The sequence below is a fragment of the Ambystoma mexicanum genome, chromosome 12 (assembly GCF_040938575.1).
Source record: "Ambystoma mexicanum isolate Mex_15411 chromosome 12, UKY_AmexF1_1, whole genome shotgun sequence".
Classification (NCBI taxonomy): domain Eukaryota; kingdom Metazoa; phylum Chordata; class Amphibia; order Caudata; family Ambystomatidae; genus Ambystoma; species Ambystoma mexicanum.
In genome coordinates this window covers 429,024,200-429,037,389 of record NC_090936.1, presented here as the reverse complement: position 1 = coordinate 429,037,389, position 13,190 = coordinate 429,024,200, and the positions used below count along the sequence as shown (strand labels likewise).

Here is a 13,190-nt window from a genome sequence, read left to right as displayed (position 1 = left end):
TACCAGTGTTCGCGGTCGGGAAAAATCATGGTAGTTCGTTGTAAAACCACTGCCACCAGCCATTTCAATAGAAAAGGGTAGCATTTGACTGCTACATAAGTTTGTAAACATGGGGGATACTAGGTCACCCATCCAGCACTCTATTGTAAGATGGTGTGTGCTGGGTCTAGGAATTTAAAAAGATTAGTAAATTCAATTTAACTTTACATTCTCTGGGAAACAATAGTTTATCCCAGAGAAGGTATTTAAACCTCGGGACAGCCTCACAAGCTTCCCTGTGTCACTGCACTGAGGGTGCTGTGTAACACATGAAAAGATGCCACCTATGGAGTGATGTTAAAACACCATAATCCAAGAACACAAGAGTAAAACACACATCAAAAATACATGAGAGAGTGGGAAAAAAAGGCTCCGACTCGCTTCAGGTAAAAGAATCAAGTCCTCAAAGTCCAACAAAGTTGCTGGGGGTCTCTAAGGTGAAAGGAATTAGCACTTTTATGAGAATTAAACAAGGAGAGCGGTTATCTGCTATCTGGGAAAGACAAAGCCACTAAGGTAAACAAACCAGTACTTTGTTTCAGTGGCAGCTAGTAGAGAACCGGACCCTGTCTCTAAATCAGCTATTTCGAAGTGGATCATAAACTGCATCACACTGTGTTAAACTCTTGCCAAGAGATATCTACCCTTTACGCCTAGAGCACTCTACTCGGGGCACAGGGGCTACAATAGCATGTATTGCAAATGTTCCTATAGATTCCATTTACAAAGCAGGAACCTGGAGTTCTGTACGCACCTTTTCACAACACTGCTACCTGGAGACACACTCTAGGTCTGATTTTCAGGTGGTACAAGCGGTGTTAAGACATCTTTGCTACTTTTCTTTCACACACCCCACCACACACTCTGGGTACTGCTCGCTAGTCTATGCACAGCATGTGATTATAAGCAGATCCACAAGCATCAGAAGACATGCATTACTCACTGTGATAGCGTTTCTGATGAACGGATCTGCTTAGATTCACATGCGCCTACCCTTTATCTCCTCATGGAGTAGAAGAAACATAGACTTCTTACACCTTCTCTCTTCTGCACTAGCTCACGCAGTCTATAAAACTCCCTCACAGCAGAAACGAACAACCGATGGGACCTCGACGTGTGAAGGAATTGGGGACACTACATGTCACGTTAGGGATAGTGTTAGTCACGCCCATGTCGAGTAGAAGATGCATATGTGTTCTGGCTTTATCTACTCTTATCTGCTTTATTACATTTGTACACATGCTACACTTCATGCTACCTCATGTCCGAAACAAAATAATCTGAGGTACCTCGACAAGTGAAGGACAATAGGTAGAGTGGACATCACACTAGGGATAGTATTACAGGCACTCCCTGTCGATGTCCCTTTTCCAGTTTCAAAAACCTAAAATGTAATACTCTCCGGCTACCACTAGATGTCGCCCTATGCATAGCATGTGATTCTAAGTAAATATAAGCATCAGAAATACTATTACGGTGATTAATTTATTCCCATACATGCACCTTTGCACGTTCTAGGGCGAACCCCAACACTTTACCTTAAAGACATTTAAGGAACAGTTTAGCAGAGTTATCAGCAATACTTTCAATAGGTGTATGTGGTCAAGTAGTGAAAAGATAGATGAACAGTTGATTCAAAACCAGTTACACACAGGTAAGTAATCATGTTAGAAAAATTCAGTAAAGACACTTAAGAGTAATCCTAGAATTGGATCCCAAATTCGTATTAAGTCCAGCTCTGAGATCGAATGGGCCCTCTTCCCCAAGAATTTCCTGTTACACTATTAAGGTAGGTTTACTATTGGATTGACCAATTCTGGTGGCTGTGCTTCAGTGTACCAAAACTTGGAGAGCTACTTAACTGAACCTCTCCTGTGTCCCACTGCATTCGAGAAGGCTTTGTGGGGGATCCTTAGATAGACCACCACTGACCTGAGACAGGCAAGGGAGAGCTAGGTATATAAATCCAAAGGACACCATCAGGATAACACAATGTCCCTGTTATTCCTGACATTAGAAAACAATAATCCAAAATAAAGATAGGAAAATGACATCCCTTCAATACCTATGTAGATCTAAAAGCTATGTTGCAACAAATGCAATGATTCATACAAAAATGTTATTGCTATCTTGTACTAGCAACTACAATATTTATTTTTATTTACATTTACATAATATCCCTACAACATTAAATAGCACACACTTAACCATGTAGAACATTGTACATCAAATATACAGTGAGGCGTGAAACACCTCTATAATAAAGACACAACCAGGTGCAACATTGTACAAACGCACTGACATTAAAACGGACTGAAAATGTCCAAATCCTGTACCATTACAAACTGTTTGGCAGTTTGATGGGTTCCACCCCTGAATTTGGTGATCACCTGTTGTCCCTAAATGTACATGTTTCAGTCCTGTTGGCAATTGAATGCTGTTAGGGAGAATTCTCATTTCTGTTCCAATTCCCTTCAACCTTAGAGAACCCCAGCTCCTTTGCAGGACTTTAGAACTTTACATTTTTATCCTGGAGTGAGAGACCTTTTTCTCACACACATGTATTTTAATCTGATTTGGATTATGTGTTTCCTTTGTTTTTGGCGTCTGGCAAACTCCATAGGCTTCTACTTTTTGTATGGTGACACACAGCACCCTCCGTGCAGTGTCACAGAGAAATCCTTTAGATTTCGCTTAAGGTTTGAATACCTTTTCTTGGGTGAACTACAGTTCCTTAAGAATAATAAAGTGAAATTGACTTTACTTACCTTTTGCTCTCTGTAGATCCAGCACACCCCATCTTTTGTGGAGTGCTGGGGGGTTACTTTAGTAGCCCCTTTTTTTTTTCTACTTACTCATGTAAACATTTTTATGTTACCCTCACTACTTTAAATGGCTGGTGACAGTTGTTTAATGTTCCTACCATTGTGCTTTTCTACTGCAGACTGAATCCTCAGCTGCAGTATAGCATCCATGGGTGACCATTGTGTGAAAATATCCCTGGTCTTTTTTTGTCGCCATTTCTTGTCTATTAGGTCTTTCTTGGGTTTTGCTCTGCGCGCCAAACCAGGTTTGACCAATTTGTTTTATTTTGCCTGTGGCGGGCTTCGGTACTGAAACCCGCCTCTGGCTCCAGTGTGTCTGGCAGGGTAAGAAGTGAGGGAGGTGCCTGAAACTTCCCTGTCCTTAGTCTCATTGGTTACCTGAATGCACCCAGTCCTGATTTGCTGGCGGTCCTTGCAGGACAAGCCACCCTGCTGTGTGGGTGGCAGCTAGGCTCTGCATGGATTGGAGAAACCTGCATGAAAGGTGAGGCTTCTTGGACTGAAGACAGGCGACCATTGCGAAGAACAACTCGACGAAGAAACAGTGACGGGCGCCTGCTGCATCCTCCTGGACCTTTGAATTGCCCGGTGCTGTGCTGAAACTGCATTTTCCACACAACAAGAGAACCTCTGGAAAGGAGAACTAATTCCACTAGTTTAGTGGGACCAACTAACCCTGAGACAAACTTTGCTGGAAGACCTTCCCTAACTGGCTGTACTTCTTTGCTGCTGCTAGAACTGAGTGCCAGGGGTGTGAAATCTGTTGTCGAGTGCAAAATCTGTTATGTGGCCAAAAGCTCCAGGAGTCTACTGAGGACCCTCACGAAGCAGGACAACCCAAGCTAGAGTCATCTCGCCAGGGTGCTGGACTGAAGGAAGTCCAACTGGTGTCCAAGATCCTTGGTGGTGCTGTTTACTGCGTGCTGAAACCGCAAGGTGCAGCTGAATTGAAAACCGCCCCCGTAACTGCTGCCGACCTCAGAACTGCTGTGCAGGAGTCCTCCAGACGTCCTCACTCTTGTCCCCACGACTGAGGCCCAGGAACACAGGATCTGCAACACTGCAACCAAGATCGAAGTCAGCTGGATCCTCTTCTTCTAACCTAAGGTACTGTTCTGACAAAGGGGTACTTACTTCGTCTGTCGCTTGCCTTTCTCAGTTGAGACTTGTAGTAGCTGCTTTTCTATAGTTTATCTCTGCTATAACATTCACAAGTTAAACAGCTTGTGGCCCAACAGTGATTTTCCACAACAAACTTTGTACAATACCTTTTGCTAAGAAGTGCCTCAGCTCCACGGACTTTGTTCCAAATTGACTTTTGCTGACCTGGCTCCCTACAGATTCTTCTAATCCATTGACTTTGATTCTTACTGTCCCTCATAGGTGATGAACTGGTTTCTAACTAACATTGCCGGGAAACGTTTTTATCTAGACTTAATTGGGAGATTTAAAAGTGGTCACATGCTCTGAGAACCGGTTAAGCTTTTTCCTTCCTTAACCTTTCTTTTCTACCAACCTCAGAATTTTACAAAGTGCAAAAGTGTTATATAAATGCCAATACTTTCCTAGTTAGTAAAGTCACCTCCGGGTGTAGGAAGTGTGTATGAAGCATCTCTAAAGAGTATCTACTTGCTTTGACTTGTTTCTGAGAAAGTAATTTGAAGTGTATTTTTATTGTTGCACGTTGCCCTTTTGAAAGAAGGCTTATTTAAAACTGACTGTTAAATAATTATTTTACTAGAAAACCTTCAGTGTAAGTGTTATTTGGATACTTGTATTTGTGGATTTTGATGCTACAGCTCACATTTACCCCTCTTGAGATAAGTCTGGCTGTTCAGTTACACTACCAACTTGTGTAGTACAGACCAGTACCAATAGGTGGGTTACCTAATACCAAGAGGACAAGGCCTATGTAGTCTCCCCCAGGGTTACTTTATCAATTCTTGCCTAACACATGCTGGACCTTCTTTAGGGGAATATAACATTAATTCTTATGTTGCTAAACACAGGATCTACAAAAATCAAATAATGCCATTTAATGACACATTTCTGGCATTGTAATAAATACATACAGTTGAAATGTTGATAAACACTTGTCATTACCTTGTATACTATTCACCCTTTGTGGTCTGTGTGTGGAAAGATCTGCCTTTCCTTTTCCTTGCAAGCCTCCACCAGGTAAGAACACTGTGTCCTGCTGTGGCTCGGGCTTATCCCAGCCATAGCTTCTTTTCTCTGCTTGTTTCTTGAATGTCCCTCCAGCAACCGTTACTTATTTGGCAAGCTTTGTCTGGTCTACCCTTCACACAGGGCAACTCTGGACTACTGGGTTCCATCTGCTGTCTTGCATAAAGAACAGTGTTCCCTCCTGGTTACCAGCTTGCCTCCAGCGGTTGCTGCTCTAGGGCTTCCTCAGTGTCCAGTAGTTGTCCTTTCTTTGTGTCGTAATTAGGCTCAGCATAACTCCTTTGGGTTTCTTCGTCCCAGTGTCAGACATTTCTGTATTTTTTCTTACTCCGAGGTTTTTACTCATCTCAGTATCAGGCAGATGCGTATCTTCTGTAGAGGTGCAATAGCAGATGTAAGATGATTTTGCTTTTCTGGTAATTGATATATCCTTAGGGTGTTGCCGAGTGTGATGGAAAGTGAGTTCCTCGTCGGAACAGGAGTCCTTGTCCCCAGTAGGGGCATCTCTCCCTGTGAGGTCCCTCTTACTGCCACCTCTATGGGGAATGTTGCCTAGCGGGCTCACCTCCCTAGCCTCACAAGGAAAGCATCACTCTTGGGGAGAAGTGACTGAATCCCTCGATTTGTCACAGTGGCCACAGATCTAAAAAATGTGAATGTTTTGTACTGTGGAACTGCATTTTCTTCCTAATCGTTTAATCTACATATGGAATTAAGATAAACCATTGAGTATGATTTTCAGGAAAATGTCTTAAAGGTGAAATGTTTTCAAATATCCTTCAACCATAGCAGGTCTAACCCATACTGTGGCCCCACACCAACCCAACATTACCACATCATTTGTTCATGTAAATACATTGCAGAGACAATTTTCACAAATGAAGAAACTGATCACTTTTATTGGAGTCGACATAATGGGTGCTCCAGTCTTGCTAAGGCCGCAAGTGTACCGGGCCTAAACACCTCACCAGGTGGGCATTTGCCATTTCCGGCTTGCACAAACTGGTGAAAACTCACTTTGGTTTTAACATCCTTCTGGCTGACCCCGTGACTTCTGATTTTAGCTCTTAGTGGTACGCCCGCCTCTGGTTGTTTTTCTGCCAGGACAGTATGACTCCTATACCCTTGCATGGAGCGAATAACTCGGGGTCACTGGAATCCATTGTCCCAACTGTCCGTAAAGGGTGTCGGTGCCAGTCGAACTCCATCCTGGCTCGTGCAGCCAGCGGGTAATGCTTGTGGCAGCATCTGCAGCGTGACTCCTCCATGGCTAGGACTGCCCAGTAACTTCACCTGTGACAGAACAATAATTGGGAACCAGCTAACACTGCCTCTGAAAAAGCAATAATCATTAGTGCATGGCTTGAACATATAACACCACATTCTTCCACAAAAGAGAAAAGTTCCAGACCTGCTGTGACCACATTGCAAACAGAACAAGTCTGCCCCCTACTGCCTGTCCAACGGACGAACAACTTCCTAATGAGGGGAGGGTGAGTGGGTATTGCTTCTGGGCTGCAAAGATGGTGATTTTTTTCAGCGCCGGCTATTTAAGTGTCTCCACCAGGCCGCAAGCTGACTTCAGCCGGCCTGGAGAGGTACGCCCTTTCCACTTCCCTCAGGAGTGTGGATGCGACGGCCCGCTATGCCGGCTGTCCCTCTAGCATCCCCCCTGCGTGGATTGGGACATCTGCTCAGTTGATCACCAAACTTAAGGTCACTGCCATTCCATGCAAAAGGACCACAAATTATCCTAAGTGTGCACTAGACCCACATTGGGTCCATCCATATATTCGTGTTAGGAAAGATGTCTTTTATTTTTTATTTTTTTTTGCAACTTTCCCTCCATAATTTTCTATGGAACCTCATTCTTTTTGCTCAGTTTTTGATTTTCCTGTCCGGATTTCTGAAGGGAAGAAAACTGTTCAGCTTCATTTCCCTTGCCTTTTGCTCACATGTTATGGGGAAACTGATCAGTTCATCAGACTATCAGCACTGAAAAACATTGTTTCCCTTTTGAACTCTTGTATTTCTACAGTGCACACATCACCTTACAGTGCAGTGCTATAGGGATACTTTTGTATCACGTGGCTTTTTACACGTGGACCTTTGGGTTATTTTTAGATGTGCCTTAAGACAAGCTGGTGGCAGTAGTTACATTTTTTCTTTTGCATTCGTTTTGGTGTGCACATTTTGCATTTACCGCGTAAGGCTACTAAACGTGGCTAGTGCCCTAACATGGCTGTGCCTCAAGATTTTCACTTCTTCTTTCTTTGGCCATATTGTACTTTGGCCTTCATCCTGCCCTTTCAGATTAGGATAGTCCTTAAAAGGTCATGTACTTGCTTGGGACAGCTTTCCCAGGCAAGTGCATCCCCAACATGCCCTTGTGAATGACCGGGCCAAGCACCACAAGTCCACTTCCGTCAGGGTTGCCGCTCCAGCGGGCCCTGTGACGGTCAGGGTGCGTTCGTCTGTCTGCCTCGAGCTGCAGCCACTGCTCCAGCTTAGTCCAAGAGAAAGTCAGCTACCCCGGGGAAGCTGCGGGAGACAACAGAGAAGGCTAAGCAGGACAAGGTGTCCGACCTGCCCGTGAAGGCACAGGTGATCCAGGTCAAATCGTCGCCCCCCCTCGATCAAATTGGTTGTGGCCTCCCTTTCAAAGGCAAAAGGGGCTGACCCAGTCCAGGGTGCCCCAGTGGTGAGAGTGGGGCTTCCTTCCAGGTGGGAGGCTTCATCCAAGCCAGTAGAGAAGACTCCAGAGAAGAGGATGCGGGACATTAGCCCAAGACCGACCCCTCAGGACCCGAAGGGGCAGGGGCTGAGAAGAACAGCAAGGCACAGACATTTCTTCGTCTGACAAGGAGATACTTTCCGTCCACACCTTCCAGGGTGTTGACGACGATGGAAACATGGGGGGCGGCGCTGTGACCCTGCACCCCCAGAGACATATCGCAGGATATCCTCTTGACCCTCCACACGCTGTTGTCGGAGATTCATAGGAGGATGCCGATGGCACCACCGGCAGAAGCCCCGTTGACACCGGGGCAACCACCACCGGCGAAGGAGACATCTACACTTCCATTCCAACCATCGCTGCCCACTCCCCCCCCCCTCCCACCCACTTCACTAAGCGGGACAGGGACGGACACAGACGGCGGGATGGGAGATCCTCGATCACTGCAGGCGAGAGCTGCTCCACTGGACGAAGTGGGATCCTTTCATTTAATGATCGCCCATGCACCAGAGCTTTTCCAGCTCACCCACGAGGAGAAAAAGGAGGGCTTCTTGTGACAGTGCCGGGAGGCGACAAGGAAGACAATCCTGTCGGTCTAGCTCCTGGACAAAGTCTGGGATGAGGGGCTGACTCTGCTGAGAAACCCTGCCTCAGCCCCAGCGAAGAGAGACCGACTTGAAAAGAAATGCAGGGTGCTGGAGTCTGCGCCCAAGTGCCTGCGGTCTCAGTGGTCTCGGCGGCTGCCGGGAAGAAATCGTCAGGTTCGTTGTCTTCATCTTTACCTTCAGAAATTGGATACCTTGGGTAGAAAGGTCATATACTCTGCGGCAATGACGGTCAAGGTGGCCAGCACCTTAGCGATCGTGGCCAGATACGACCGGGAGCTTTGGTACAAGATGGCTCCGCTCCTGGATTTCCTCCGCAATGACAAACTGGCTTGGAGATCCTCCAGGAAGGCGAGGTGGCGGCGGACCACACCATCACAGTGGCCCCTGGACATTGTAGACACAGGCTTCTGCCAGATGGGAAACAGGGTTTGCCTTCGCGGTCATGGCTGGCTCAAGGCCACCAACTTTAGACAAGGGGTCCTGACGAGGGTCATGATCATGCCATTCGACTGAGACAACCTGTTAGAGAAGGCTGTTGATGAATCCCTCTAGGCCATCAAGACCGACACGGAGACGGCCCGTGCCTTGGGCACTCTGCAACAACACCGTCCGTCCTTTCGTTCCTCAGGAGGGAAGTATAGCAGGTTTTTGAAGGGTTTCGGCGGGGGCTCATTTTACCACCAACCCTCTCGTTCTTTGACCCAGGAAGCCAATAGGGGTCGCTCCAAAGCCTTCGGAGGTGGTCGCTGTCATCAAGGGCAGCAAGGCGGCATTCCGACCTCCACGCAAGATTGAACTGGCCAGGATGTTGCCCTCCTGCCCCCCGGCCCATGCACCTTGGTGGGAGGCCGGATGGTAAACTTAGTCAGCGTGTGGGAGACCATCTCCACCGATCGATGGATGCTGGATGCTCTTGCCCACAGACACACTTGAGAATTTCAACTGTCCGCGATTATCACCGGTGGCCCGATAGGAACAAGACATCCTGCAGCTGCTGCTATAAGTTCGGGTCATGTTGAGAAATGGGGCGATAGAGCTGGTTCCACAGCGTCTCTGGGGCTCCAGAGTTTACTCAAGATGCTTTCTTCAAAGAAAGAAGACCTGGGGCTGGAGGCCCATTCTCAACCTACGACGACTCAAGTACATAAATTCCCTGAATTTCAGGATGGTCATGCTGCAGCATGTGCTTTGCCAGCTGGAGGAGGGAGACTTTCTGTCGTCGTTGGATCTAGAGGACCCGTACTTCCACGTCCCCATCCACGAAAAGCATTGCAGGTTCTTGCCTTGCGGTTTGTCGTACAGGGCAAGCAATACCAGTTCAAGGCTCTCCCCTTCGGACTGAAGTCTGCACACAGAGTCTTCACCAAGTGCCGGGCTCCGGTGGCAGCTCATCTACAACTACAGGGGATTCATGTGTAGCCTTACCTGAAAGACTGGCTCATCTGTGCCAAGTCGAGGGACATCGCCGTCGATCACACAGCAAAGACCGTCCGGCTGCTGACGGACCTGGGGTTCTCGGTTAATTATGCAAAGACCTGCTTTATTCCATCGCTGGACGTGCTGTCCCTGGGGTCCAGGCTTGTCTGTGTCCTGCCTGTCTGCAACGTCAGAGGAGAGGATAGCGGCCATCTTGGGCAAGGTGCAACGGCTGTTAGTACTGAAGATCGCCACGGTGAGGACCATTAAGTCGTTGCTCGGCATGTCATGCATATAGATGATTCAGCTCTGCAGATTGCGGATGCGTCCACTCCAGGAGTTCCTAAGATGCGCGTTAAGTCCAGGTGTCCGGAGGCTTCCAGGACAGGATCGCGCTCGACAATGAGTTCCCTCGAGCGATAAGGTGGTGGAGCGTGCACTCCAACATCACCACAGGCACGGACTTCCAGAGCCCCCCGTACCAGGAGACAGTCACGACGGACGCTTCCCTGGAAGGATGGGGAGCCCACAACAGAGGTCTTCATGCCAGAGGTCTGTGGCTGCCGGAAGAGAAGACGCTGCACATCAATGTACTGGAACTACGGGCAGTGTTGTGGGCCCTTAGGTCGTTTCTACCATCCCTCAAGGGTAAAGTGGTGAGGTTCTTCACAGACAATACCACCACAATGTTTTACATCTGGAAGCATGGGGGCACCCCAGATCCCCAGCACTCTCCAAAGAGGCGCAGGATTTGTGGCACTGGGCTGTCCCCCAGGGGATGTGCATTCTGTTTCACCTGGCAGGAGTAAAGAACACTGTCGCCTACTCTCTCAGCAGGGAGCTGCGCTCTTGCACGAGTGGGAGCTTCAGCAGGATCAAGTGGACAACCTTTTCCTCAAATGGGGCAGTCCCCAGATCGATCTGTTTGTGTCAGCAACGAACACCAAGTGCCAGAGTTTTGCCAGCAGGTTCCCCCACCAGGGGAGCATGGTGGACGCATTCTCATTCCCTTGGGCAGGCCTGTTCTATACGCATTCACTCGGTTGCCACTACTATGAGTTATCAGTCAACTCAGACGGTACCGGTGCAGGATGATCCTTGTCGCACCAGCGTGGCTGAGGCAGATCTGGTACCCAGACCGTCTCAGCATGTCGGCGTCCCCTCCAGTCAAGCTGCCAGTAGTCATGGATCTCATCCCCAGGGAAGGAGGCGCAATTCTGCACCACGACCCAGGATCGCTGAACCTTAAGGCCTGGCTCCTGCAGCATTAGTGTTTGGTGGTTACAAGCTTCTGGCGGACTGCCACGAGGTCCTGGCCAGGGCGCCGTCGACTTTGAAGTGCTACGGACACAAATGGAAGCATTTGCAACTTGGTGCTGATCACAGAAGATCAACCCGCTGAGTGTCACGGCCCCTCAAGTACTTCCCTATTTGTCATTGGCTAAATCGGGGCTGGCGCACGCCTTCATCAAAGTACATCTGGTGGCTATCTCCCGCTATACCAGGTTTCCGGGATGGTCTTCTGTGGTTGCACCGTCTAGTCAGAGTTCATCAAGGGACTTGTTCCACTCGTTCCTGCTGGTGAAGGCTCTGGCCCCAACACGGGAGCTCAATGTGGTGCTGACTAGGTTCGTGGGTGGGGGGAGGGGGAGCATTTGAACCTATGCATTCTGCTCTGCTCAAGCTTCTGTCGTGTAAGACAGCTTTTCTCGTGGCCATCACCTCTGCAAGAAGAGTAGGTGAGATCCAGGCCCTGTCCTGCAAAGTCTTATTTGACTTTCCACAAGACGAAGGTGGTGCTGCAGACGCACCCCTCCTTCATGCCCAAGGTTCCATCGGAATTTAATCTCAATGAACCCTTGGTGTTACCTGTGTTTTTTTCTGACTCCTTCGTCGCCGGTTGAAAGGGGTTGAAAGGGCTTTGCATTCGCTGGATGTGGCCCGCACAAAGAGTTTCTGGCTTCCATTTCCAGGTGGCTCTTCGGCTGCATCACTCATTGCCACCAGTTGGCAAACCGACCACTGCCTGGCCGTCCGAGAGCCCATTCTACCAGAGTGATTGCTGCTACGACAGCGTTCCTGTCTGGTGTGCCCCTGCTGGACATTTGCAGGGCTGCTATGTGGAGGTCGACGCACACCTTCACGAAGTTCTTCTGCGTCAACCGGGATTCCAGGGAGGAGTCCAGAGTCGGCCAAGCAGTGCTGCGCAACCTGTTTGCTTGAAGGTGAGCCTGGTGAGGAGGTAAGAGATTGCTTCTGTTGAGCCTTGCCACCTCCCGTGGTTGTGCTTGTATGTACTGCTATGTATTCTTTATTCATGAGCATGTGAATCCATGCCAGATCTCATGCTGGAGAAGGAACAAGTTACTTACCTGTAACTGTTGTTCTCCAGCATGGGTCTGGCATGGATTCACATGCAAACACTCTTCTATTGGTCCTACTGCCCCTTTGCATGCTACCAATTCTGAATATGGCTGACTGAGGAGGAGCTTAGGTAGAGGGCAGTCATTGACTGGGCGACAGTATGACCAAGAACTCAGTGATTGGTTTATAGGAGAAAGACAGTTTTGAAACGAAAACTGAAAGTTTTTTCTTTAACAGAGGATTCCCGGTCTGACTGGGAATATTCATGAGCATGTGAATCTATGCCAGACCCATGCTGGAGAACAAGTTACAGGTAAGTAACCTGTTCCTTGGCCCTGATTGGACAATTACTGGCTGTTTGAATGGTGCAGAGCCTTACCTTTGGTGAGCTTGGACCTGCATCCAGCTCAACTTTTGAATAAAAGGAGGACCTCTGCAGCTATTCTTCAGGTCTACGTTGGAGCCAATAATCCCTGGAAGAAGGGCAGCCTGCTGAAGATTCGAAGACCACTTCTGAAGTGGCCCAGCATCCCTTCCCTTGTCTGGCCTGGTGAAGCCCTGCTCGGCTTCCTGATGTCGAAAGACCCTGTGCAGTCTTTCAGCACTTGGACTAGTGGGGCCAAATAGTCTTGCTGCCTTTTCAAGGATCCATTTCTTCAGAGCCTTCGGAAGGGTCCCCTGGACTGGCTGTGCACTGAAAAGCTCTATCATGGGCTACCTCGCCAGAAGGTTGCCTTTCCCAATTGAAGTCCGTAAAATTGGTATTCTCCAGCGACAAGTCGCATTCTTCTAGCTTCCCACCTTGAAGGGAACATGTCCTGGAGTAGCTGTTGTGACGGCAACTGAAAGGACGCCTGCCTTCATCTGAACACGGTGATCGTCATTTAAACTAGTCTTCCTCCATCCAGTGAAGTGTATCAAAGAGGGCTGCATCATTGGATTCTGCATTTCTTCACCGACAGGGGTTACATCTTGTTTTACCACCTGACTGGAAGAATCCTCAAACCTGCAACT

At 48.2% G+C, this 13,190-nt stretch overlaps 1 protein-coding gene across 8 annotated transcripts in view; it reads left to right on the top strand.

Moving 5' to 3' along the window:
• The window catches only part of KDM5A (lysine demethylase 5A), a 1,841,472-nt gene that overhangs the window by 411,611 nt on the left and 1,416,671 nt on the right, over positions 1-13,190 (top strand). The gene's annotated exons all lie outside the window — the stretch shown is intronic.